Genomic DNA, 27,863 nt, shown 5'->3' on the forward strand with positions numbered 1-27,863 from the left:
TGCCAACCCATTAACCATGTTGTGCATGTGTCGGCACTGTGGGCCGGACTTGTGGCCCAGCCACGACACTAGGCTCCTGCCCGTGCCGACACTGGCACTATGGCCTTAGTGCCATGATGTGCCCGTGTCATGCTTTTTCAGGCCCGTGCCCGTGTCAGCCCATCTATAACACGGACTAAGCAACTAACACTTACTAAATCAAAGGTAATAGTACGGAGCACAAAACAATGGTATGGGAATTTATTAAAAAGATCGCATCGATAAAGAAAAGGATCACTAAAAGGCAATCAACATGAAAGTAAAAATGTGTAATCTATAAAGAAAAGGACCATCTAGAAGGCAACAGAGAAATGAGCCAAAAAATGAGCACTTACCTGAGGAAAAGCATAATGCCTGTATCATGTGATTCGTAAGGCAATCCTTCAAGGAAAAAAAGGAGCAATAAGTAGTAATAACTTTGAAGCTGTAAAAATCAGAGCACGGACCTGCAAATGAGAAAGAAAAACTAAAATAAGAAAGTGAGAAATGGAGGCCTAGCCCTAGGCTAAGTCGACGGCATCACTGTTCCAAAATACACTATTTTGACCCAAAAAAAGAAAAAACTTGGCCGAATCGAGGCCGAAAAAGGGCACGGCACCAGGTTAGCACCGGCGTTGAAAAGCGACGGAGTGAGGGTAGGAAAGTGAAAAGTGGAGGTAAATCGGCGCAGGAACGGATAATGCGAAGTTTACGGGCATGGCGGCGGTCGTGAGAGGGAAACAAATGCAGATGAATTGAGTCCATCAGTACATGATCCGAGCCCTCTGGGCCTAGATCCAGCGACCCCAGCCCTAGATCTGGCACACACTGGGCGAAAGGGTGCGGCGGCAGGCGGTCGCGCTAGCCAATGGCGCGGTCGATTTCCACATCGCCCAGCTAAGGTAGTCATGTAGCGCAGTAGCTGTCGTGGTCCCATAGTGCGATAGCCAGTCGAGTGGTGTGCAGCTCACCCTCGGATGCATCTCCCGACTACGGGACCTCCGTTGGAGTCCACGAACAAGGCTGCTCCGAGCGGCATTGTTTGCGGATGCTGACCCCGAGAGCCCCCCTTCTTCCTCCATAGGCACGCCTCCATTGTCATCGCTCGCATACTCATCAATGACACTCAGACCTTTGTCAATGAGCTCCTCATCGAAGAGCGAATCAGCGCGGTAGCTATCGAGCTCCTTGCAGGTATTGTTAATGTTGTGCTTGAAACACTTGTACCAACCTCCTTAATAGTTAATGATGTGCTTAGAACACTTCTAGGCTCACCCTGACAAACTGCGTCCTTTGTGCAAGGGCCTACGCCCGCAATGGCATCAACTGGTGTCATGCTTTCTGATGCCAAAGATTTCTAGAAATCAGTGTCAAGCTCTGTTGGTACATCAATGGTACTGTCCTTGGCAGCAATTTAGCATAATCGATTGCAGCAATTTAGCATAATGGGTCGAGTTTGACTTTTTCCGAAGAATTGGTGCAGTCCTCAACCGTTCCTCATGCTGATTTCTGGAAAGAAGTTCAACGGTCCATGCGGGTGTCATGTGCCACATTCTGCTTTTCATGCATCTTCGGCTTTTGCTTTTTCTTATTCTTGGGTACATTCTACATATGGAGGCCAGACACATTCGAGATATTATGTTTACCAAGAGAAACCTGTAATGATGTATAGAAGTGAATATTTCATAATATCCACAGAGAAGAAAGAGAAAAAAATCCAGTGTGTTTGTTTCATTGCTTACACCAATGTAAAATAATATATCATACTAGTTTATAAAGAAAGTGTATATCATTTGGGGCTCCCTACTTTGCTCACTTCTCATCCCAAACTAGCAATTTGTGTGTATGACACTGGAATTTGTATGTTAAGTTTCCTACATACTCTAGTGGTATAAACACAAATAAATAGTTCAGATGGCAGCAAGCAAACTAGTTGACTCAAATTTCACAAAAAGGTACCAAAAGTTCTAGTAGTGGACACAATAGAGAGTATGCATGGCACAAGATTAAAATGCATATAGGAACAAATGTCACAGAGAAGATGAAAAATAAATTCTATGCCGCATAAAGGTCCCTCATTCAGATCAGTGAAACTACGTAAAGCAAGTAATAAATGCAATAATCTATTTACACATTATGTAGGAGTTTGTAGAATTTTTTATTTATTATTGTCACACCCTATTTTAAGGATAAAATAGGATGCATAATCTTATGTGTGCCCAGAGATCAATCACACACATAAGCCGACAAATCATAAATAGTATCATCACAAGTGTTTATTACATCACGAATAGTAAGACAAAGTCTTCACATAAATGTAGCGAAAGTATAAAGAAATATCTCTCGCGGAAGCTCCATATCACAGAGACATCAACTGGTTGACCACAAGTCTAGTAATCCTCAGGATAATCGTCATTACCATAGCCATCTGTTACCCATCCAGGATTTTTATCCAAATTATGAAAATAAACAAGCGTAAGTATATGTCGTACTCAACAAGTGTAACATGGGGTTCATGAGGCTCAAAAGGCTTGACACAGGTTTAATAGCATTCAGCTTTTAGTTGTCACAATTTTAGCATAAGAGTAGCAACAAGTTGTTTCAATCCCATATAAACACATGATCAAAGTAAACATGAATAATGAATAGCATAAACGGATAATTCTTAGTGATCATCTATTCCATAAGGGTTTCAAGGCCACTCATGACCATGAGCACGGCTGATATACCAGTTTTACACTCTGTAGAGGTTGTACACTTTCACTGTGAGTCGTGATACCCATATGCCCAGGTTAATTACTCCCAAAACACTTCCAAGGTGAGCAGGCAGGGGTCACTATGAAGCCTTTCAAAGGTTCGTCTAACAAGTTAGGGCCGCTAGGTTTCTGTGCCCTATGAATGTAGGGCGCCCCTTCCGACAGGCACGATGACATGTAGCCTATACACTGACGGACAAAGGCCACACTATATCCAACCCGAAACACACCCCTCTTGCGCCATAAAGGTAACCTCTAACAAGCTAGAAAAGGTCCTCATACTGAGCTAAAGCCAGAGTCATGTAGCCCTCACAGTTGTACTGTAAGTCCTGGATAATCACTTACAGATAAGTCCTTAGGGAGAGAAATCTGAAGCATTTAGAAAGTAGCTAAACACTCCAGCCCCCTGTTTCCAAGTTGCTAAAAATCATGTTTTGATGTTTATTGCATATACCATTAGTCAATTTATAAGATCATGGTTTCGTTGAGCACTAGCAAAGCTACCCAATGCATATCCCATAGGATACAAGGTATGAGTTCAATTCTAGGAAATCCTTATCAAGGTGACACATGCAACATGAATTAATTGTATTAAAGTTAATAGGAAACAAGGATAATCCCATGTTATACTTGCCTTGATCAAAGTGCTCCTGCTGATCCTACTCGTCAAAGTAGTACTCTTGGTCACCCATGAATTGCTCATCATCTATACTCGATAACCACAGCAACATACAAGCATCCAGAAACAATCATGCATAGCAAACAAAAGCTATAGATTAGAACAGCACACCAACTAGCATAAAGTCAAGATGAAAAGTTTGTAAAACGAATCTACGTCTCGCTACGATCACACAGACACGAAGATCACAAAAATCAGAGCTAAAACGAAGAAGTTATGATTTAAACAAGATTTCCTTTAGTAAAATAATAGATTAAATCTAACCTCGAATCTTAAAAGTTAAAAACATACTTAACAGTAGTATGAACATGTAGATTACTCAATTATGAACCTAACGCAACTTGAACGGACAAAATCAAAGTTAAAACGGAGATTTTATGGTTAAAACAAGATTAGTGGCAAAACTGTAAATAGATGAAACTTGATTTTAGAATTTAAATTAATAAAATTAGATTTTAAACTGAACCAGGGACTGCAGATATGATTCAAAGAAAAGGCAGGGACTCTTTAACAAAATTGCAGGGATGGTGGGTTGAGATCTAATTATTTGTAATGGCCTTTTTGTAAAAACGACAGGCGAAGGGGTATGGGTTGATCTCCACCGTTGGATTAGATTCGAGCGGTCTGAATTAGAAACAGGGAGGGAGAGAGAGAGAGAGAGAGAGAGAGAGCTGGCCGGCCGGTGACGAGTCCAGGCGGCGGCACCATGGTCAGAATTGGCCGGTGCTCATCGATACAACGGCTCTAACCACTATTGGACACGGGAAAAGGACGAGAAACAAAAGGCACTACAAATCCATCTAGGGGATCAATTGCAACTAATAGCGAGCAGAGGCTATGGGCAGCGGACTATGGTGGCAGCGAAGCTACTATGGCATTCGGAAGGTCAGAACAGAGGGAGAAAGAGGGATTAACGGGGTTCATAATAGTTGCGAAGTCCACGCAAAACTCATAGATGAGCTTACCTTGAAGATGGATCGACTAATCGACAAGGCGGCGAAGAACTTCTTCTCAGCGACTCGGATGGCGATGCTAGGGTTACAGGAGGCGCTAGAGCTTGTCCTAGGGCATGTTCGGGGTCAACACGACATAGGAGGCCGGTATTTATGGGGCGAGAACATCTTGGAAAACACTACAAGGGAGGAGACGTGGGCAGCGTGGAGTCGGCGGCGACGGCAGTGTCCGTGCCGGACACGAGCAGAGGAAGGAGACGCATCTGACTAGCGGGCCCGACATGTCAGCAAGATAGGTAAGGGAGGAAAACACGGGCGACTACGCTGGGCCGACTTTCTGGGCCGCACGAGAGAAAGGGGAAGGGGGAGGCGGCTCTGCTGGCGCAGGGCCCAAGCGAAAGAAGGAAAGGGAAGCAGTTGGGCTTGCGGAGAGGGAGAGCGGGCTGGCGACTGGGCCAACAGGCCAAGAATGAGAGAGGGAGAGAGTTTTCCTTTTTCTTTTTCTAAACTAATTTTCCAAACCAATTTTAAATACAAATTCAAATTAATTTGAAATTTGATTTCAAGCCACACAATACAAAAATAATATGCAGTAGCATGAATGCATAGACATGTAGGTAAATCTTATATTTGATTTTAATTTGATAAAATTTATTATTTTTCTATGTTGCATGCACACACTAATGCATAAATAAATCCAATTCACCTATTTAAAAGTGATGCAAATTTTAGGGTGTTACAATCATACCTTATGCGGACATGCACAGTGCCTTCAGATTCCATTTGATGCAAATCATTCAAGCAGCGTCGTTTGCGGATGCCAACCCCGAGCGCCCCTATTCTTCCTCCACAGGCATGCCTCCACCATCGTCGCTCGCATACTCATCGATGGCACTCAGACCTTCGTCAGGCAGCTCCTCATCGAAGATCGAATCAACAGCTGTGGTTGTAGAGCTCCTTGCGGCCATGGCTTGACATCAACTGGGGCATCTCGATTGGATCTTGGCACAAAAACACGCAAGTGGATCCATTATTAATGTTGTGCTTGCAACACTTGTACCATCCTCCTCAATAGTTAATGATGTGCTTGGAACACTTCTCGGCTCAACATGGCTGCGTCCTTTGTGTTATGGACTATGCCCGCAATTGAATCAACCGATGTGATGCTTGCTGATGCCAAACATTTCTGGAAATTAGTGTCAAGCTCTATTGATACATCAATGGCACCGTCCTTGGCAGCAATTTTAGCATAACCAACAACAGCTATCTCAGGTAGAGTATGACATTTCCCCAAAGAATTGGTGTCAGTCCTCAACCGTTCCTTATGCTGATTTCTGGAAAGAAGTTCAACAGTCCATGGCGGTGTCATGTATCACATTCTGCTTTTCATGCACCTCCGGCTTTTGCTTTTTCTTATTCTTGGGTATATTCTACATATGGCGGCCAGACACATTCTAGATCTTATGTTTACCAAGAGAAACCTATAATGATGTATAGAACTGAATATTTCATAATATCCACGGAGAAGCAAGAGAAGAAACATCCAGTGTGTGTTTTCATTGCTTACACCAATGTAAAATAATATATCATACTAGTTTATAAAGAAAGTGTTTGTCATTTGGGATCCAGTACTTTGCTCACTTCTCATCCCAAACTAGCTATTTATGTATATGACACTGGAATTTGTATGTCAAGTTGCCTAAACACTCTAGTGGTATAAGAACAAATGACTAGTTCACATGGCAGCGAGCAAACTAGTGAACTCAAATGTCACAAAAAAGGTACCAAAAGTTCTAGTAGTGAACACAATAGACAATATGCATGGCACAGGAGCAAAATCCATAGGAACAAATGTCACATAGAGAAGAGGAAAAATAAATTATATACTGCATAAAGGTCCCCCATTCAGGTCACTGAAACTATGTAAAGCTGGTAATAAATGCAAAAATATATTTACACGTTATATAGGATTTTGTAGAATTTTTATTTATCATACCTTATGTGGACATGCACAGTGCCTTCAGATTCCATTTGAGGCAAATCATCCAAATGGCGTGGTTTGCGGATGCCAACCCCGAGCGCCCCACTTCTTCCTCCACAGGCATGCCTCCACCACCATCTTTCGCAGAATCATCGATGGCACTCAGACCTTCGTGAGTGTGCTCCTCATTGAAGATCGAATCAGCAGCTGTGGCTGTCGAGCTCCTTGCGGCCATGGCTTGACATCAATTGGGGCCTCTCAATTGGATCTTGGCACGAAATCTTGCAAGCGGCTCCATTGTTAATGTTGTGCTTACACCACTTGTACCAGCCTCATTAATAGTTAACGATGTGCTTGGAACACTTCTTGGCTCAACCTGGCTAACTGCGTCCTTTGTGTTATGGACTATGCCCGCAATTGAGTCAACCGATGTCATGCTTTCTGATGCTAGACATTTCTGGAAATTAGTGTCAAGCTCTGTTGATACATTAATGGCACTGTCCTTGGCAGCAACTTTAACATAACCAACTGCAGCTATCTCAGGTAGAGTATGACGTTGCCCCAAAGAATTGGTGTCAGTCCTCAACCGTTCCTTAAGCTGATTTCTGGAAAGAAGTTCAACAGCCATGGCGGTGTCATGTATCACATTCTACTTTTCAGGCATCTCTGGTTTTTGCTTTTTCTTATTCTTGGGTACATTCTACATATGGAGACTAGACACATTTTGGATCTTATGTTTACCAAGAGAAACCTGTAATGATGTATAGGAGTGAATATTTCAAAATATCCACAGAGAAGCAAGAGAAAAAATCAAGTGTGTTTTTTTCATTGCTTACACCAATATAAATTAATATATCATACTAGTTTATAAAGGAAGTGTATGTCATTTGGGATTCACTACTTTGCTCACTTCTCATCTCAAACTAGCTATTTGTATATATGACACTGGAATTTGTATGCCAAGTTGCCTACACACTCTAGTGGTATAAACACAAATAAATAGTTCACATGGCATCGAGCAAACTAGTGAACTCAAATGTCACAAAAAGGTACCAAAAGTTCTAGTAGTGGACACAATAGACAGTATGCATGGCACAGGAGCAAAATCCATCGGAACAAATGTCACAAAGAGAAGAGGAAAAACAAATTCTATACTGCATAAAGGTCCCACATTCAGGTCAGTGAAACTACGTAAAGCAAGTAATAAATGCAAAAATCTATTTACACATTATGTAGGATTTTGTAGAATCTTTTATTTATCATACCTTATGCGGACATGCACAGTGCCTTCAGATTCCATTTGAGGCAAATCATCCAAGCGGCGTCGTTTGCGGATGCCAAACCCGAGCGCCCCTCTTCTTCCTCCACAGGCACGCCTCCACCATCGTCGCTCGCATACTCATCGATGGCACTCAGACCTTCGTCAGCGAGCTCCTCATCGAAGATCAAAGATCAAAGAAAAAACCAGTGTGTTTTTTCCATTGCTTACACCAATGCAAAATAATATATCTACTAGTTTATAATGAAAATGTATGACATTTGGGATGCACTACTTTGCTCACTTCTCATCCCAAACTAGCTATTTGTGTGTATAACACTGGAATTTGTATGCAAAGTTGACTACACACTCTAGTGGTATAAACACAAATAACTAGTTCAGATAGCAGCGAGCAAACTAGTGAACTCAAATGTCACAAAAGAAGTACCAAAAGTTCTAGCAGTGGACATAATAGAGAGTATGCATGGCATAGGAGCAAAATGCATAGGAACAATTAGCTAAAAGTGTAGTACGATAGACGTTGCATTAGCCATCACTACAGCGCAGTCGCACTTGTTGCTTGGCTTCGTTGAGAAGCAAAGAAGACATGCCATGACTCGTGACTGGTCCCACCAATCTGTTCTCATAGGATTCCACCGGTGCTTTAAGAATGTTCGACAATTAATGAAAAAACACTAGGATATATATCTGTCAATACATCCAAAATGGTGTCATGCAAACAGAATAAGAACCAAAGCAAAAAAAAAGTAAAGCATGTGTCCTTATAACCTGTCAAAAAAGACGTAACATTTCCATAGTTCCCATCTGTGAATAACACACTGGGGAGGAAAACCAAAAAGCATAAATCTATAAGTAGGTGGCGTAATGCACCAGCATAGAAACACTTGCCGAAGAGGGCATGGCCATCGGTATGAGGGGGGGGGGGGGGGGGGGGGGGGGTGAATAGATAGAGTAAAGGAAAAGAGCAAAGTCGAATAACGAACGAATAATGCAGCATTGAAAACTAGCTTTTTTGTTAAGGAGCAGAAGAAAAAGAGAAATGTTGTAGTAACGAGGCACAGTCATAGGTATAATAATAACATCCAACAAATGGGCACAATAAACACCTTGATTAAATGGTGAACATATATCTGAATAAGAAAACATTACAAAATCTGCAACCAATGGTATAGTCATTCTTGAATCTGAATAAGGAAGCAATGTTATAGCCATACTTGAAAATTACATTGCAAAAGTCAAAAATAGTATTAAAAAGTTAGGAGCATAGAGTGTGTTAGCAACATAAATATAAAATTGCTATTTCAACTTACATAGGAACAACCCGAAGCTACAAACTCTGGAACGAAGGCTACAACCACAATAGGAAAACGCAACATGAAAGCAAGCATGAATTGATTACCCACACAACAGGATTATGCAGTGGCAGAAGGCCCAACAAGCGTCTATTGTTGCTTTGAAGTCAAGGAGAGGCAGGCTACGTGTTGGAAATGGGAGGCTGCCCAACCTAAAACGTCCTTTGACAGTTTGGAATCAATGCGAGGCACGACAGATGTAGGAAACGCGAAGCATTCCAAAACACATAGGCGTAGAAAAAATATGAATCTGACGCAAAAACGCAAGTGCACCATATGAGAACATTGTGTGAGGCAAAAGGAAACAGCAGCCCACCGTGCCACTCCATGCCAACTCTAGCACCGCCGCCGTGCAGTCAAGCAGCAACTGCACACTGTGGAGTGCCACCATCGTGCCGTGGAGCAGCAGCGCGCCGAACGAATACACAGCTACCGCCATGCCGTGGAGCAGCAGCAGAAGCCACGCATCCGATGCCTGGATTCGCCCGAGGACTCGTGCCTTAGCCACCGTCTGCTTGAGGCAGGGGGCAGCGCTGCTGCGTGCTTGAGTCACAAGAAGCCATGGAAAGGAAGGAGGCGGGGGAAGGCTGGAAGGGAGCAGACAGTGAAGAGCTAGGGTTGGCGCACTTATAGACTCCATAATATTTGATCCAACGGTGCTGATTAACCTTAGACCATCCAATAGCCGGGACATATCAGGCCGGCATAGTGCCAGCCCATTAACCGTGTCGTGTCCGTGCTGGCACTGCAGGTCGGACTTGCGGCCCAACCATAACACTAGGCCCATGCCCATGCCGGCACTAGCTAGCACTATGGCCTTAGTGCCGTGCCGTGCCCGTGTCGTGCTTTTTTAGGCCATGCCCGTGGTTGGCCCATTTGACCATCTATAACACAGACTAAGCAACTAACATTTATTAAATCAAGGGTCATAGTAAGCAATGGTATGGGAATCTATTAAAAAGATCACATCGATAAAGAAAAGGATCACTTGAAAGGCAATAAACATGAAAGTAAAAATGGACATGAATCTAAGGAATTTATAAAGAAAAGGACCATCTAGAAGGCAACAAAGATGAGCCTAAAAATGAGCACTAACATGAGGAAAAGCGTAGTGCCTGTATCACATGACACGAGGCAATCCTGCCAAGGAAAAAGAAGAGCAATAATTAGTAATAAATAAGAAGCTGTAAAAATCGGAGTACGGACCTACAAATGAGAAAAAAAAAACTAAAATCAGAAAGTGAGAAACAGAGGAGGTCTAACCCTAGGGTAAGTCGAGGGCATCATTGTTCCAAAATAAATAAATTTGATGCAGAAAAGAAAGAACTATGCCGAATCGAGACCAGAAAGGGCACACAGCTTCCATACAAGCTTCTTAATTGAAGAGGAATACCAAGCGTACCTTCGAAACTAAGAGGAGGCGGTGACCACCATACGAACTGGACGCGCCTGCGATGGTGGCGGGGACTGCAGAGATGAAGACACCCACCGGTAGGGGTGCGAGCGGAGGCATAATGGCCGCGACATGGAAACTAGGCGTAGGCGACGATGCACAACAAACGTATGGCGGCACCATGCTGGCACAGCGCCGGGAACAACATGGGCGGCGACGCAAGCCGCTAGAATGCTCCTGGATCGGACATGGGCGACTGTGGACGTCGAGCATGGAGACGAGGAGGCGCGTCGGCACCATGCCGGAAATGGCGAGGGCTGTGGCGCAGCGTTGGAATGGTCCCCAACATGGGCGCAGGCCGAGATCGAGTGGCGGTGCAGCAGCAGCAACGCACCAGGTGAGCACGGGCGTTGATAGCGATGGAGTGAGCGGAGCGGAGGAATGCAAAAGGTGGAGGCGAAGGAACGGATAAGACGAAGTTTACGGGCGTGGCGGCAGTTGTGAGAGCGAAAAATCGCGAATGAATCGAGTTCATAAATACGTGATCGAACAGCCAGCCGAATTCGAGGTGACGTGTCCACGATGCCTTGGTGCAGACCTTTGTATGAGCTGTCAAAAGAAGACCGCACATTACCATAGTTCCCGTCTGTGAATAACTCATCGGGGAGGAAAACCAAAAAGCATAAACCTATAAATAGGCGGCGTAATGCAGCAGCATACACTTGCCAAAGAGGGCATGCCATCAGTATGAAGAGGGGAAAATAGATAGAGGAAAGGAAAAGAGCAAAGTCGAATAAGGAATGAATAATGCAGCGTTATAAACTAATTTTTTTGTTAAGGAGCAAAAGGAAAAGAGAAAATGCTGCAGTAATGAGGCACAATCATAGGTATAATAATAACATCCAACAAAAGGTCACAATAAACATCTAGATTAAATGGTGAACATATATCTGAATAAGAAAACACTACAAAATCAGCTTCCAAGGTATAGTCATAGTTGAACCTGAATATGGAAGCAATGGTATAGCCGTACATGAAAATTACAGTGCAAAAGTCAAAAATTCAAAAAAAAAAAATCTAGGCACGTTTTCAATTAGGTGGCTTCCATATGATGTGTCAGTGGAATATTTTCAATTAGGTGGCTTCCATATGATGTGCTGGGTGATGCATTGTACTGATCATGCTACATTGGTGCCCATATGGTGAACTGAGAACTTGTGTTTGGAGTTCCATCCGGTGCTTGTTATAGCTCTTTTGTAGTTGTGAAGCCCGGTGCCATTGATGAGGCCTTGTCCATCAGTCTCAGAAGATGTTTTGCAGGCATATAGGCTTTTTTGGGTAAAGGCCTCACTGTCCAGCAATCCTTTGTACCAGCCTCCATTGTTAATATTGTGCTTGCAACACTTGTACCAGCCACCTTAATAGTTAATGATGTGCTTGGAACACTTCTCGGCTCAACCTGGCTACCTGCGTCCTTTGTGTTATGGATTACGCCCGCAATTGCGTCAACTGGTGTCATGCTTTCTGATGCCAAAGATTTCTAGAAATCAGTGTCAAGAACTGTTGATACATCAATGGCACCGTCCTTGGCAGCAATTTTAGCATAATCAACTGCAGCTATCAAGGGTCGAGTATGACTTTTTCCCAAAGAATTGGTGTCAGTCCTCAACCGTTCCTCAAGCTGATTTCTAGAAAGAAGTTCAACAATGTCCATGGGGGTGTCATGTATCACATTCTGCTTTTCTTGCATCTCTGGCTTTTGCTTTTTCTTATTCTTAGGTACATTCTACATATGGAGGCTAGACACATTCTAGACCTTATATTTACCAAGAGAAACCTGTAATAACGTATATATCATAATATCCACAGAGAAGCAAAAGAATAAAAAATCCAGTGTGTTTTTCCATTGCTTACGCCAATGTAAAATAATATATCTACTAGTTTATAAAGAAAGTCTATGTCATTTGAGATTTACTACTTTGCTCACTTCTCGTCCCGGCCAAACTAGCTATTTGTGTGTATGACACAAGAATTGGAATTTGCTAGCCAATTTGCCTACACACTCCAGTGGTATAAACACAAATAACTAGTTCAGATGGCAGCGAGCAAACTAGTGAACTGAAATGTCAAAAAAAGGTGCCAAATGTTCTAGCAGTGGACACAATAGAGAGTATGCATGGCACAGGAGCAAAATGCATAGGAACAAATGTCATAAAGAGAAGAGGAAAAACAAATTCTATACCGCATATAGGTCCCTCATTCAGGTCCACGAAACTACGTAAAGCACGTAATAAATGCAATAATCTATTTACACATTTTCTTGGATTTCGTAGAATTTTTTATTTACCATACCTTAGCTGGACATGCACAGTGCCTGCAGATTCCATTTGAGGCAAATCATCCAAGCGTCGTCGTTTGTTCAGATCCCGACCCCGAGCGCCCATCTTCTTCCTCCACAGGCACGCCTCTACCATCGTCGCTCGCATACTCATTGACAGTGTTAGGATCGACGCCCTCTTAAGTGAGTACCCAAAATGATAATCCACGAAGGATTATTAATTTGGACACATCCTTAATAGGTCATCCTGGTACATCCCCCATGAGATGTACTCGGGCCGGCCTCATCCAGGATCAGTTTGAGAGAGAGAGAGAGAGAGAGAGAGAATACATCACAACTATGCTTAGGTTACATCACAAGTTCAAAGCATTAAAGTTTACAAGTCTTGGTTCACACACTTAGTTCATAACACGATCACACATCACAGTCTATATCGAAGTCTAGCGGAAGTCTTTCAACATAACATAGTTCATGATAACTAATACATGGGTGTGCCACATCCATGTATCTACGAAACACAGAATCATTCATCACTCCTAATCCGGCGAGGGGTCTGGAGCATAGAAAAATCCATGGACAGGGGCAACGGTACCTGCAAAACTTAAGATCATATAGGGTGAGTACTCGAGTGTACTCCGCAGGACTTACCCAATATAGTAAACAAGGATTATGCAATTTGGGATAGTAGCAAGGAATGCGATCATTTGCAGAAAAGCAATTATACCAGAAAGTAAAGGTGATCTATGATGTAGTAGTGGCAAAGCGTAGCATAGGTAATCAAGTGTAAGCGATTAGCCAGTTGGAGCTCGATCTTCCATGAGTCCTGATTTCCAAACCCAACTCTAGTCCGCATCTAGAAGTTAGAACTTATTACTTTCAAAAGTAAACTCTACAGAGGGGTACAAGTTACCCCACTCGAAACAAGGGATATCGCCCATAAGACCCATCGGTACATAAGGGATACCTTGATGTTTCAACCTTTCCCTAACTAGGCCAAGATGTTCGACGAAAGGTTCGACTGATCCTCGGTCAATGTCTCAGACATTCCCAACTAGCGTAACCCCCTTGCTAGTTTCACGAACAAAATGGTCGCAATCAGTTACTTGTCTTGTCACCCCCATTGGCGACAAGTGGTCTGTACAATTTTATGTTCTTACTCACTACCACTGATGCACGGTCCTTAATCGGTAAGCAAGCTATGTCATTCAAGAATTCCCCTTCTTGCCATGACCATACCCTTGCCGACCATTATCCTTCCCATTCCCAAATGGAACCAGTGTTGATCCCTCCCCAAAAGTGTTGCTTGGTGGATGAACAACCTATCATCGTGCGAGTAATGAGAAACCCATCATTAGCTCGACTCTATGATCTAAGCATACTAAGCAGGGTGATCAATAAGGACACATGTGGATGCTTGGTATGGCAATATGTGGATACTGCTTGGAATAGGTGAATCCCTCCCGGTTCACTAGTCATATGGTAACATAGCGATGCAATAAATAACCATAGTTCATTATGCATTTAAAAATAATAGGGATGCATAGGGGCCTGCCTTGGACGTCATTGCTAGGCTTGGTGGCTTCTTCCTACTGAGGCTCCTCCTCAAGCACGGGATCTTCGGTAATCACGTCACCTATACATGCATGATGCTTGATGAGTGAATTGCATAAAGTACAATGCTCATGCTATGGGATGTCATGCAATGATATTTAGTTGGTTAAGCTTTAGCGTTACATGAGTGAGTGTGTAGGTATACACTAAAGGTCTACTGACTGGTGACTATCGGATAGTCCAGTGTGGATGTCGGATGCTCCGATGGTTCTGGGACTTAGTGGGAGATTGGCACTCTAGGATCATCAGACTCTCCAATATAGGATTAGACACTCCGGTATTGGGTCAGTGCACTCAGGAATCTCCCTGTGTTTGGTTTATAATTCAATAGATCATTCTGTCGTGGTGATGGACCATCCGTCAGATTAGGTCTGTAGGGTTCCGATGGCTGCTAAGTGCTCAGGCTCTATTTAGCATCCGATTTTAAGAACAAAACCAGATACGCACCATATATGAGCCTAGGAAGTCAAATCTCATATATAGCTACAAATAAATGTAATATCAATAGACAGTGCTTAATATATCACATACTTAGTATAAAGGACATAACCTTAGATAGCAAACAGCAGAAAGACAATTTCGATCTCCGGATGAAGACTCAAATTCCACAGGGACCACTGACTGATTGATCACAAGCCTATTTCCGCCAAACTCTAGCAATCTGGTACCCATTTGTGATTTTTATCCAAATAGTAAAAATAAAGCAAGCGTAAGTACATGTCGAACTCAACAAACATAGCATGGGGTTCATGGGGCTCAAAACGCTAACACTAGGGGGACACAAAAAGGGTAGCTTGCACCTTCTTCCAGATGAGCTAACTAGTATCAAGACGTTCTGACATCCCAATGATACTCTTGTGTATGGGCAAGAACAAGAAATCTGAAATTCCTCGCGAGCAGAAAAATAGCAACACAATAAAATAGCTGTAACTCTCATTCTATTAATCCAATGAAGTTGTAGCTTATACGGTTGGAAAGCTTATAAAATTATCCACAACTTTCTTACAGAACACTTTTCTAAATTCCATAGTTTATGTGGTCAAAAACAGTGCACAACAGAAACTACTCCAGATTTTAGACAGCACGGTTGCATCATCTTGTGATTTTTATAACTACATAACCAAAACAGATATGAGGCGGTTCTTGCGTTCATAGAAAGATATTAAAGTCTACTATTGTCCAAAATTTTCTCATGCTTTTTGGGTCGTCCAAAAGTAGAGATATAAACCAATAAAGAAAGGTTGCACCAAAAGACAAGATATAGGAAATAGGAGAAACCAAAACCCAACTATTTATTGCACTGATCCTTAAACCTTAGGCCTATAAACTAAATAAAATTGCAGGCAAACCCCATAAGATCATTGCATTCATTACAAAGATCCAAAATAAGCAGAAGCATAATGACAATTCCATAAAGCACTAAAGGTGCACAACTCAATCATTGACTCAACTTGCGATACTATCATCCTCATTATATAAGGGTAATAATCCTAAGACTCGTCTTCAGATTATACAAGAAGGTGGTGAGGAATAGTTCTAAAAGCATATCAAACAAAGGAGTAAAGATGAGAACAAAGACTTTAAAATAAGCACCAAGGTAGAGATGAATAGCAAGGGTAGAGATATAGTACAGAAGAAAATATCAAGGTTCATAGAGCAAGAGTTTTTGTAGCAACTTCTAAACCTTAGAACGACCAGTTTCTACTAGGCTTACATCCTATAGCCAGCATTGCTCTGATACCACTTTATAGCACCCGATTTTAAGAACAAAACCAGATACGCACCATATGTCAGCCCAGAAAGTTAAATCTCACATATAGCTACAAATAAATGTAATATCAATAGACAATGCTTAATATATCACATACTAGTATAAAGGACATAACCTTAGATAGCAAACAATGGAAAGACAACTTCGATCTCTGTGTGAAGACTCCAATTCCACAGGGACAACTGACTGGTTGATCATAAGCCTATTTCCTCCAAACTCTAGCAATCTGGTACCTATCCGGGATTTTTATCCAAGTAGTAAAAATAAAGCAAGCGTAAGTACATGTCATACTCAACAAATACAACATGGGGTTCATGAGGCTCAAAAAGCTGACATTGGTTTACTGTGATTTTTTTTAATGAGTCATCTTTTAGCAATTGAGTGTTAACAAGTTTATTCACAAGTCCACATAAACACATGATCAGGTAAACATGAATAATGAATAACAAAAACAATAATCATTAGTGAGCATCTTTATCATCAGTATCATCAGTGTTCATCATCATTAACCATTAATGATCATCTATTCCATAAGGGTCTAAGGCCACTCGTGACCGTGAGCACAGCTGATATACCAGTTTTACACTTTGCAGAGGTTGTACACTTTCACTGTGAGTCGTGATAACCCTTTCGCCCGAGGTCATGTGCCTCTTAACCCACTACCAAGGAAGATCAGTAGGGTTCACTATGAAGCCTTTCAAAGGTTCATCTAACAAGTTAGGGCCGCTAAGGTTTCCCCATCAATAAGCATGAACTCCCCTCTAAGGAGTGACTAACAAAATACCAAGAAACCAAAGTGCACCCTCTTGGCAGGTAAAGGTCATACCTCTCGGAGCCCCTCTTGCGCCATAAAGGTAACCACTAACAAGCTAGAAAAGGTCCTCATACTGAGCTAAAGCTAGAGCCATGTAGCCCTCACAGTTGTGCTGTAAGTACCAGATGTTCGCTTATAGATAAGTCCTTAGGGAGAGGAATCTAGAGCACCATAAAAATAGCCCAATGCTCTAGCTCCCTTGTTCCATGTTGATAAAAAGCATCTTTTAGTGTTTGTTGCATAATCCATTAGTCAAGTTACAAGATCATGGCTTTGGGTTGAGCACTAGCATCATAGTACCTAATGCAATACCCCATAGGTATCAAGGAACAAGGTACAAAGTACTAGGAAATCCTTAGTGGTAGTCAAGGTAGACACATACATATGATTAAATTATTAAAGTGAATAGGACAACAAGGAAGATCCCATGTTATACTTGCCTTAGACTCAGATCCTTCTTCTAGTCTAAACCTTCAATGGAACTCCTTCTTGATCAACACGTAAAGCTCACCAACTGAACATGATCATAAAGCACCACACAAGCATCCATGCAATCATACACGAAGCAAACAATAGAACTAAATTAGAATAGTACACCAAACATATGAAACAACAACTAAAAAGATTTTAAAGATGTTCTACACGTTACTACGAACACATAGACGCGAAAAGCACGCTAATCGGAGCTATAACGGAAAAGTTATGAACTAAACATAATTTCCTTTAATAAAATAATAGATTAAATCTAACCTTGAATTTCAAAAGTTGAAAATATATTTAACAGTAGTATAAACATGTAGATTACGCAATTATGAATCTAACGCAACTTGAACGGATCAAATCAGAGTTAAAACGAAGAAGTTATGGCCTAAACAAAATAGTTGCAAAACTATAAATAGATTGAAACGTATTTTGAATCTAACCGAAGGAAACTATGCTTTTCAAAGAAAAAGACATATTATGTAAATATACTATGGGTTGTGAGTTTGGATATGGAAAAGTGGAGGGACTCTTTTGAAAGTTTGCTGGCGAAGAGGTACCGACCGATCTCGGCCGTTGGATTGAATCTGGGCGGCCTAGATTAGAGAGGGAGGGAGAAAGAAGGCGTGGCCAGTCAGAACAGGGAGCCAGCATGACGGAGGACATGGCCAGCGGCGAGGGACCTCGCCGATGCACATGAAATCGGCCCTAGAGGCCACGGTTGGACTCGGGGATTGCACGAGAAGATAGAGGACGGCGAGGCAACCTCACCTTAGCACTTTTCGCGGTTGGAGACGACATGGAGACAACACGCGATGCTTGGCGGCGGACGGCTATGGCGGCCCTAGGGTAGTGGTGGTGATGCGGTGACTCAACGAGCAAGGCGGCTGCTGTTGAGGGTTATGCGGGGTAGCGGCACGGTGCGAGCGGTTGCTATTTATGGCCCGAGGAGCATCTTGGCGCGCACGACAAGGCGGAGAGGCGTGGTAGCGGTGGAGTTGGGCGGCGGACTCCGGCTCGCATACGCACGGGGAAGACGAAGGCGACTCAGGAAAGAAGGTGCTGATGCATGGGCCTGGTTGGTCAGCGTCATGGAGCGTGGAGCCGGGCAGTCAGAGGAAGAGAGGGGGCAGGACATGGCTGCAACGTGCGGCTGGCTAGGTCGGGATGGAGTGGAGCTGGGCTGCGGATGATGGAGAGCGGAGCAGGCCACGGGAATGGAGGAAAGTTGGGCCGCAGCGGGAGCAGGAAGGTAGAGCAGGCCTTCAGGCCGAAGTCAAGAGACAGGGAAGCGAACCTGCGCGGAGTGGGCCACGAGGTGAGAGGAAGGAAGCAGGTCGGGTCGGTGGCGAGAGAGAGGGAGAAGAGTTTTTCTTTTTCTTTTATTTCTTTTATTTCAAAACCATTTTCAAATCATTTTAAAAGCATTTGAAATTATTTTGAATTTTGGACAAAACCACTCATCACAAAAATAAGTATGCATCAGCATGAATGCACAAAAAATGTTGCTAAATTCCTATGATAAATTTTAATTTAATGTAAATTATTATTTTTCCTATGTTTTTATGAGCACAAAAAATACAAAATTAAATCTTTTTAACCCTATTTCAAAAAGAACAATTTTTAGGGTGTTACAATTCTACCCCTTAAGATGAATCTCGTTCTCGAGATTCAGACGGATGGTGATCAAAGAAATAGACATACTCTATCTTTGAATCTTCTTCACTTTCTTAAGTAGTTCCATCTTCTTGGTAAAGATTCCGCCTTACTTTGCATATGATAACCTTACTCCAAGTAACTTGCTTTACTAATTCCAAAATTTTGACGGGTACTCCGAATAACCCTCAGGTATCTCCAATCACTAGGTCACTTTTCCTTTTTTATCCATACTATCAAATCTCTTTCTTCATATGTTCACCTTCCAACGGAGCCTTTTCACTTTCTTGGTCCAAAGTAGGCTCTGTCACCAACTTTAAAACTTTAATGACCATATATGCTCAGATTAAGCTGCTCAACTCTGAAGCAAACTTATAAATCCATGGTGTCATCTGAATCTTCTTAGCATAACTCTCCTTTACTAAGGGCATTGACCATGACTCTGCTTCTCAAAGTGATAGCACTTTTCCAAGTCGTAAAACCTTGATTGCTTCAATCCAACAATGATGTCACAAGCTCAAAACCATCTTAGTGAAGATATCCTTTAGATTCTTATGATCCACCTAGATGTCACTTGTTATGCCTAAGTAGATAGTACCTCATGCTCCACAATGGATAACTCCAAATCATACATTAGATGTTTCATCTCATGTTTTCTTGCATAAGCCTCTACTTTTTATTCTTGCATAAGAACACACCTCACACCTTGATAGGGTGCATCCTAGTGGATATAAAGCTCTTGTCCAGATCTAACAAAAGCTAATACTTAGGTTTTACTTCAACCTCTCTTTTTTACTCCTTCAAAAACTTAGTTGAGGTCTCTTGATCCGAACTTAAACCTTCTCCAGTAACACTATCAATATCTTGATGGTCTTGGATAAACTTCCCTTGAACCTCTAACCAAACCTCATTATTAAAAACTATGAGTTTCTCTCACATCTTTGAGTGGGTTCCTATCACATCATTAACTTTCTTCAATCCAAACCTTCTTGTCATACTTAGTATATCATTGGGACTTCCTAAGACTCCATAGAACCATCTGTAGTTATTAGATATCTCATTCCTATGTCATCAACACCTACTTGTCCTAGGTATGTTAAAGATTGGACTCCCAGTTGAGGACAGCTCGAATTGCAGAGCCATATTGACGAATGCATCCATTCCTCATAGATGATCCAATAACTTATCAACCGAGCAAAAGATACTTACTCTAGATGATGAAGCCCTTAAGTGGTATACATCCTCTAAGTATAAAACTTCAAATAGGTCATTCTCATATTCCTCAGGTGCAGGTTGAATACCCTCATACTCAATTCTTTCTCCTAACGGTGTTATTAGAAGCACCGAACGTTGGGCATTCATAATCACTCCCTTACAAGCAGACAACCATCCCTTTCCAAGGATAACATTTAATATCCATTAACTCCAAAACTATAAGGTTTGCCTCGAAGTTTACCCCTTTATGACAAGACTAACTTTTAGGCATATGCGGTTTGCCTTCATTTCTCCTCCTTGAGAGTTAAGTATCAGGGTTTTCCTCATTGTAAGCATAGTTATCTTATGATCTTCTACACATTCCCTATATATGAACGAATGTGATGCACTGGGGTCAAACAAAACCATGGCAGGGGCTGAGTTTACTGGAATGAACCCCATGACAACTTCCTTAGCTCCATGAGTGGTAATCATATCTACATTGTTTAACCTGCCTTGAATGTAGTTTTTGCTTTAACTTATTTCCTTGCACCTACTCCTTATGGACATTTTGTTCTGGCTCCTACTGCTATTGATTCTGGCTTTGATTACTCTCAGCAAGCTTCTCAAGACAATCATTCTTATAGTGTTCAATTTCACCATAATCATAATCTTCCTCACTAGTAGAAGTATTTGTCTTTATCAAGTTGATAGTAGGTGGTGATAGACATGGCTCATGAGAACTAAAACATTGCACTTCATCATTGGGTTGCTGATACTGATCCTGATCTATACTCCCAAGCAGATTCATAGGGCATGACTGATATTCTGCTTGTGTAGCAAAACAAAGACGAGTGTTTCTTAACTAGTGCTGAACGTCAAGCTTTCTCTTCTTCTCTTTCATCTCTCGACGCTTGTTCTCAATTACATTTGCTCTGTCCACCAACGTCTGATAGTCGGCATACACCATGGTCATCAGCTATAGTTGCAAACCATCATTCAGTCCTTTCAAAAAGCGTTTTTGCTTCTTAGCATCACTATCCACCTCTCTTGGAGCATAGCGTGACAATTGAGTGAACATGTCATGATCCTCACACAGTCATAGATCCTTGCTTCAAGTTGAGGAACTCGTCTTGCTTAAGTTCTACCACACCTAACGGAATATGGTAGGACCTAAAGCTCTCGCTAAACTCCTTCCAGGTGATCTGTCCAGCATTGTTGGGATGTCCATACTAGTAAGACTCCCACCAGTCTTGTGCTACACCCTGGAGTTGGCCGGACACAAAAAGTGCCTTCTCATGGTCATCACACTGAGCTATGTCCAATTGTCGCTCCACAGCTCTAAGCCAATCATCAGTTTCTAGTGGTTCGCTTGTATGAGAGAATGTCGGTGGGTGTCCCTTCATAAATTCACCACGCTTGTCAATAGGTGGTGCTTGATGCGGGTTGTTCAACACACTTTGAGCAATAGTTTGTAATAATTGAGCCTGCGTCATCAAAGCTTGCTCTATAGATGGGGAATTGGATGGCGGTGGATTAGAATTGGCAGGATTCCTTCCCAGTGAGAGCTAGAATATACAAAACCACATTCACTTTGGCTACCCCCCTTAAGAAAAGAACACTAGGGGACACAAAAAGGGTATCTTGCACTTTCTTCCAAATGAGCTAACTAGTATCAAGACGTTCTGACATCCCAATGATACTCTCGTGTATGGGCAAGAACAAGAAATCTGAAATTTCTCGTGATCAGAAAAACAGCAGTGCAGTAAAACAGATGTAACTCTCATTCTATTAATCCAATGAAGTTGTAGCTTATACCGTTGGAAAGCTTATAAAATTATTCACAACTTCCTTATAGAACACTTTTTCAAATTCCACAGTTTAGGTGGTCGAAAACAGTGCACAACAGAAACTACTCCAGATTTTAGACAGCACGGTTGCATCGTCTTGTGATTTTATAACTCCATAACCAAAACAGATATGAGGGCGGTTCTTGTGGTCACAGAAAGATATTGAAGTCTACTATTATCCAAAATTTTCTCATGCTTTTTGGGTCGTCCAAAAGTAGAGATATAAACCGATAAATACAGGTTGCTCCGAAAGACAAGATAGAGGAAATAGGAGAAACCAAAACCCAACTATTTATTGCACTGATCCTTAAACCTTAGGCCTGTAAACTAAATGAAATTGTGGGCAAACCCCATAAGATCATTGCATTCAATACAAATATCCAAAACAAGCAGAAGCATAATGACAATTCAACAAAGCACTAAAGGTGCACAACTCAATCATTGACTCAACTTGCGATACTGTCGTCCTCATTGTACAAGGGGTAATAATCCTAAGACTCATCTTTAGATTACGCAAGAAGGTGGTGAGGAACAGTTCTAAAAGCATATCAAACAAAGGAGTGAAGATAAGAACAAAGACTTTAAAATAAGCACCAAGGTAGAGATGAATAGCAAGTGTAGAGATATAGAAGAGAAGAAAATATCAAGGTTCATAGAGCAAGAGTTTTTGTAGAAACTCCTAAACCTTAGAACGACCAATTTCTATTAGGTTTGCATCCTACAATCAGCATTACTCTGATACCACTTTGTAGCACCCGGTTTTAAGAACAAAACCAGATACGCACCATATGTGATCCCAGGAAGTTAAATCTCACATATAGCTACAAATAAATGTAATATCAATAGACAATGCTTAATATATCACATACTTAGTATAAAGGACATAACCTTAGATAGCAAACAGCAGAAAGACAACTTCGATTTCTGGGTGAAGACTCCAATTTCACAGGGACAACTGACTAGTTGATCACAAACCTATTTCCTCCAAACTCTAGCAATCTGGTACCTATTAGGAATTTTTATCCAAGTAGTAAAAATAAAGCAAGCGTAAGTACATGTCATACTCAACAAATACAACATGGTGTTCACGAGGCTCAAAAAGCTAACACTAGTTTACTGCGATTTGTTTTTAATGAGTCATCTTTTAGCAATTGGGTGTCAACAAGTTTATTCACAAGCCCACATAAACACATGATCAGGTAAACATGAATAATGAATAGCAAAAACAATAATCATTAGTGAGCATCTTTATCTTCAGTATCATCAGTGTTCATCATCATTAACCATTAATGATCATCTATTTTGTAAGGGTCCAAGGCCACTCGTGACCGTGAGCATAGCTGATATACCAGTTTTACACTCTGCAGAGGTTGTACACTTTCACTGTGAGTCGTGATTTACTCTTTCGCCCGAGGTCGTGTGCCTCTTAACCGACTACCAAGGAAGATCAGCAGGGTTCACTATGAAGCCTTTCAAAGGTTCATCTAACAAGTTAGGGCCGCTAAGGTTTCCGCATCAATAAGCATGAACTCCCCTCCAAGGAGTGATTAATAAAATACCAAGAAACCAAAGTGCACCCTCTTGGCAGGAAAAGGTCATACCTGTCGGAGCCCCTCTTGCACCATAATGGTAACCACTAAGAAGCTAGAAAAGGTCCTCACACTGAGCTAAAGCCAGAGCCATATAGCCCTCACAGTTGTACTATAAGTACCGAATGTTCGCTTACAGATAAGTCCTTAGGGAGAGGAATCTAGAGCACCATAAAAATAGCCCAATGCTCTAGCCCCCTTGTTCCATGTTGCTAAAAAGCATCTTTTAGTGTTTGTTGCATAATCCATTAGTCAAGTTACAAGATCATGGCTTTGGTTTGAGCACTAGCATCATAGTACCCAATGCAATACCCCATAGGTATCAAGGAACAAGGTACAAAGTATTAGGAAATCCTTAGCGGTAGTCAAGGTAGACACATGCATATGATTAAATTATTAAAGTGAATAGGACAACAAGGAAGATCCCATGCTATACTTACCTTAGACTCAGTTCCTTCTTCTAGTCCAAACCTTCAATGGAACTCCTTGATCAACACGTAAAGCTCACTGACTAGACATGATCATAAAACACCACACAAGCATCCATGCAATCATACACGAAGCAAACAATAGAACTAAATTAGAACAGTACACCAAACATATGAAACAAGTCAAAAGGTTTTAAAGATGTTCTGCACATTACTACGAACACACAGACGCAAAAAGCATGCAAATCGGAGCTATAACGGAAAAGTTATGAACTAAACAAGATTTCCCTTAATAAAATAATAGATTAAATCTAACCTCGAATTTCAAAAGTTGAAAATATATTTAACAATAGTATAAGCATATAGATTACACAATTACGAATCTAAAGCAACTTGAACGGATCAAATCGAAGTTAAAACGAAGAAGTTATGGCCTAAACAAAATAGTAGCAAAATTATAAATAGATGGAAATGTATTTTGAATCTAACAGAAGGAAACTACGCTTTCCAAAGAAAAAGGCGTATTCTATAAATATGCCATGGGTTGTGGGTTCATATACGGAAAAGTGGAGGGACTCTTTTGAAAGTTTGCCGGTGAAGAGGTACCGACCGATCTCGGTCGTTGGATTGAATCTGGATGGCCTAGATTAGAAGAGGGAGGGAGAAAGAAGGCATGGCTGGCCAGAACAGGGAGCCATAGTGACGGAGGACATGGCCAGCGGCGAGGGACCTCGCCGGCGCACACGAAACCCGCCCTAGAGGCCATGGTTGGACTCAGGGATTGCACAAGAAAATAGAGGACGACGAGGCAACCTCACCTCGGCCCTTTTCACGGTTGCAGACGACACGGAGATGATGCGCGGTGCTCGGCGGCGGACGGCTATGGCGGCGCTAGGGCTGCGGTGGTGATGCAGCGACTTGGCGAGTGAGGCTGCTGCTGCTGAGGGTTATGCGGGGTAGCGGCGCGGTGCGCACGGCTGCTATTTATGACCCAGGGAGCATCTTGGCACGCACGGCAAGGCGGACGAGGCATGGCAGCGGCGAAGTCGGGCGGCGGACCCTGGCTCGGATACGCGCGGGGAAGACGAAGGCGACTCAGGAAAGAAGGTGCTGATGCGTGGGCCCGGTTGGTCAGCGTCACAGAGCGTGGGTCCGAGCAGTCAAAGGAAGAGAGGGGGTGGGACGCGGCTACAGCGTGCGGCTGGCTAGGCCAGGATGGAATGGAGCTGGGTTGCGGATGAAGGAGAGCGGAGTAGGCCACGGGAACGGAGGAAAGGTGGGCCGCAGCGGGAGCAGGAAGGGGGAGCAGGCCTTTAGGCCGAAGCCCAGAGAGAGGGAATCGGGCCTGCGTGGAGTGGGCCGTGGGGTGAGGGGAAGGAAGCAGGCCAGGCCAGTGGCAAGAGAGAGAGGGAGAAGAGTTTTTCTTTTTTTCTTTTTTTTCTTTTATTTCAAAACCATTTTCAAATCATTTTAAAAGCATTTGAAATTATTTTGAATTTTGGACAAAACCACTCATCACAAAAATAAGTATGCATCAACATGAATGCACAAAAAATGTTGCTAAATTCCTATGATAATTTTTAATTTAATATAAATTATTATTTTTCCTATGTTTTTATGAGCACAAAAATACAAAATTAAATCTTTTTAACCCTATTTCAAAAAGAGCAATTTTTAGGGTGTTACACTCTATCGGATACTCCATGTGTGACGGATCATCCGGTGTGAACTAGGTACTCTCAGGTTCAGGCTTTATAATTCAGTGGACACTCTGGAATATTGACGGATGCTCCGCTGTACCAAAAGCTAAGGACTGGGTTCTCTGGAACTCCTCTGTCTCTGATTTATAATTCAACGGACACTCCAGTGCAGTGGCGGAGACTCTAGTGAATTATAGTGTGTTCTATGCAAGGTGAACAGAGTGCTATTCAGTACTGACGTACACTCCGCTGCTGATGTCGGACCCTCCATCATTACTGACAGTGAACACTTCTAGCAACTCAAAATCCATATCTTCATCTGTGATACTTGCATGTGTAAACCATCACTAGGGTAGGTTACTAGGGTCTATGGAGCATATCTAGCTAGTTGGTTCTAGTTACATTGGGTGCAAACTAATCCTAGACCACAAATTGATATTTCCTAGGTTATGGCTCCTAAAAGTGAAATCCTATGTTTGGCTTGGTTAGATCCTTACCAAGGGCTGCAATGAGAAGATACAAAGCTCTCCAAGATGATGGAGCAGCTGGGTCTCCCCCTTGGCAACTCAAAATCTTCTTCTTCTTGCTTCCTTCTCCTACCTCCTTATGGTAAGGGTGAGAGGGCTCCTCCCTGTACCAACCCCTACCTCTTGTGGATGAGGGATTCTAGGTGGTCTCCATGGCCATCTCTTGCTGCATCTAAGCTCCAATCCCCTCTCCTTTCTCTTCCTTTCCTTCTCTTCTTGCTTGAGTGTGAGAGAGTGTAGAGAGAGAGATGAACTAGAGAGAGAGTGGGAGTGCAAGAATAAGTGAATGAGCTGGTGGGTGCTCTGCCTTGGCCATCTCACGAGCTGGACAGGTGTGCATTTGGGTGGAGCCAGGTGATCTCTCAAAGTGTCACTTCACATTTCTGCATGGGATGACTCTATCGGATGCTCCGTCATGACGGCGGACTATTCGGTGGTGTTGGTGTACTAACTGACAGGGACTGAACTCTGTCAGTGTGTGCAGATGAACCGGCGGGTGGTCCAGTGGTGCTAGCGGACCCTCCATCAAGTCAACAGTGAGCAGTCTGAATGCACAATTTAGTGCAGTTCATTTCTAGTTTTTTAGATTTCAAATGCAAAGATGTTCATGATGCTAATGTTTACAAGGGTGTCAAGACCGGGTCGTGACAGACCACATTCAGACCTTCATTAGCGAGCTCCTCATCGAAGATTGAATCAGCATTATGGTTGTCGAGCTCCTTGCAGCCATGGCTTGACATCAACCGGGGCCTCTCGATTGGATCTTGGTGCGAAAACTCACAAGTGGCACCATTGTTAATGTCGTGCTTGCAACACTTGTACCAGCCTCCTCAATAGGTAATGATGTGTTTGGAACACTTCTCGGCTCAACCTGGCAAACTGTGTCCTTTGTGTTATGACTACGGCCGCAATTGCGTCAACTGGTGTCATGCTTTCTGATGCCAAAGATTTCTAGAAATCAATGTCAAGCTCTGTTGATACATCAATGGCACTGTCCTTGGTAGCAATTTTTGCATAATCAACTGCAGCTATCTCGGGTCGAGTATGACTTTTCCCCAAAAAATTTTTGTGTCAGTCCTCAACCATTCCTCATGCTGATTTCCGGAAAGAAGTTCATCAATGTCCATGGGGGTGTCATGTATCACATTCTACTTTTCATGCATCTCTGGCTTTTCCTTTTTCTTATTCTTGGGTACATTCTACATATGGCGACCTGACACATTCTGGATCTTATGTTTACCAAGAGAAACATGTAATAATGTATATATATAGAAGTGAATATTTCATAATATCCACAGAGAAGCAAGAGAATAAAAAATCCAGTGTGTTTTTCCATCGCTTACACCAATGTAAAATAATATATCTGCTAGTTTATAAAGAAAGTGTACGTCATTTGGGATTCACTACTTTGCTCACTTCTCATCCCAGCCAAACTAGCTATTTGTGTGTATGACACTGGAATTTGTATGCCAAGTTGCCTACACACTCCAGTGG

General features: G+C 42.3%; 1 long non-coding RNA gene across 1 annotated transcript; it reads right to left on the minus strand.

The window, feature by feature from the left end:
• Positions 1–2,244: 2,244 nt before the first annotated feature.
• Positions 2,245–8,570, minus strand: LOC136518791 (uncharacterized). The gene is made up of 5 exons (XR_010774616.1): positions 7,653–8,570; positions 6,403–7,138; positions 5,155–5,887; positions 3,409–3,480; positions 2,245–2,446 (listed from the first exon to the last, which is right to left on the minus strand). It is a non-coding gene; the product is annotated as an uncharacterized lncRNA (long non-coding RNA).
• Between the last annotated feature and the right edge of the window lie 19,293 nt (positions 8,571–27,863).

The sequence above is a fragment of the Miscanthus floridulus genome, chromosome 17 (genome assembly GCF_019320115.1).
Source record: "Miscanthus floridulus cultivar M001 chromosome 17, ASM1932011v1, whole genome shotgun sequence".
Taxonomy (NCBI): Eukaryota; Viridiplantae; Streptophyta; class Magnoliopsida; order Poales; family Poaceae; genus Miscanthus; species Miscanthus floridulus.